General features: G+C 10.2%; 1 protein-coding gene across 2 annotated transcripts in view; it reads left to right on the forward strand.

The window, feature by feature from the left end:
- Window positions 1-2,500, forward strand: part of lqfR (clathrin interactor lqfR) — a 30,815-nt gene that overhangs the window by 22,762 nt on the left and 5,553 nt on the right. The gene's annotated exons all lie outside the window — the stretch shown is intronic.

Raw genomic sequence — 2,500 nt, forward strand, 5'->3', positions numbered from 1 at the left:
ATATATAATTACATATATATATATACATATATATATGCATATATATATTACATATATATATTATATTACATATATATACATATATATAAACCATATATATATATATATATATATAGATATATATATTTATAACATATATATACTATATATATATACATATATAGATATATATATACATATATAAAAATATATACATTACATAATATATATATATACATATCCATATATATATAATACTATACTACTACCTCACATATATATATATACATATATATACATATATATACATACAGTATATATATACCATATATATTATATATATATAATATTATATATAACTACATATATATATATATATATATATATATATATATATAGTTAAATAAACATATATATATATATATATATATATATATATATATTTATTATATAACGTATACCCCCCCATATATATTTATACCTATATATATATATAATATACATATATATATTGTTATAATAATCACATATGTAAAATATAATTGTAATACCTATATATATAATATTATACTATACTATATATAGATATTATATATATAATATATATAATAAAAAATATATTATAATTTAAACTATATATATTTATAAATACCTATATTTATAATAAAACTGAATTAAATTAAACTATATATATATAGATATACCTATATATATATATATATATATATAAATATACCTATATATATTATATATATCGAAAAATTTACAATTTATATATATCATATATATATCTTACTCCTATTGTCTAAATTATAGAATTGTACTAAAAAAACCTATTACTGTTAAATGTGGTATCATATATATATATATATAATCTACTATTATATATTATGATATATCATTATATATATAATATGTATATAATATACACTATACCTAATATATATATTGATGTATATATTTATAAATATATATATATGTATATATATACATCTATATATATATAATATATGTCATATATATTTAAATATATATATATATATATATATTATATGTTATATATATATATATATATATATGTAATATATATATTTACGGAGATAATTATATATATATAGTTGGTATACATTACATATATATATATATGTATCATATATCTAATACCTAACATAAGAATAATAATATATTTATCAGACATATACAATTAAATATATATGTTATATATAGAGTATATATCTTTATAATATATATATATTATATATATATCCTACAATATATGGCTTATTATGTATAGTATATGTCTGTGATTATATGCGGTGATTTATATATGAATAGTATATAATATTAATATCATATATATATATAGTTGTTATATATATATATAAATATATATATACCTAAATATATATATAATATATTATATAAATAATATTTATGTTATAGATATATAATATATATTTATATATATATATTATATATATATAAGATAGTAAGTATTTATATGTTATATATATATATAAAAAATATATATTATATATAAATATATAATATATATATAACATATACTAACGTATATATACTAAATAATATATATATACATATATATATAATATATATAAATAAATATATAATATATATATATATATATATATATAAGTATGTATATATATGTTATATATATATATAATATACTATATATAACCTATATATATATTATTATATATATATATATATATATATATAACATATATATATATATACACTTATATATATATATATTAGATATATATATATATATAAAAAATATATATATATATTACTACTATATATATATATATATTAAGTATAACTGTATAAATATATGTTATATATATAATATATATAAATTACTACCTCTATAATATATATATATATATATATATATATATATACAATAGTTATATACACCTATCTATACAAACATATATTCATATATATATATATATATATATATATATATAACATATATATACATACCATATATACTACCGCCTATATATATAGGTATATATATTTACATAATAATAAGTATACGAAATTAATATATATATATATATATATATATATTTATATATTAGCTATATATAGATATTATATATATATGTACTTTACATATATATATTACAAACATATATATATATATATATATAGAGATATAATATAATATATATATATATATAGTGTATATATATTTATATATATCATATGTTATAAATATAATGTATCAATATATTAATAGAATGTAATATATTATCCTATATATTATATATATATTAATATATATATAAAAACATATATATGATATTTAGGTAGATATATATATGTTATATATATATATATATATACATGTATATCATATAACATATATATTATATATATATCATACATATATATATATATTATATATATAATATATATAATATATATATACATCCCTATATACATACATATAGTTATATATTTATTATATTATAATTATATT

This window comes from Penaeus japonicus, unplaced genomic scaffold, assembly GCF_977035675.1.
Source record: "Penaeus japonicus unplaced genomic scaffold, GWHDUDI00000001_assembly GWHDUDI00000016, whole genome shotgun sequence".
In the NCBI taxonomy this organism is placed as follows: Eukaryota; Metazoa; Arthropoda; class Malacostraca; order Decapoda; family Penaeidae; genus Penaeus; species Penaeus japonicus.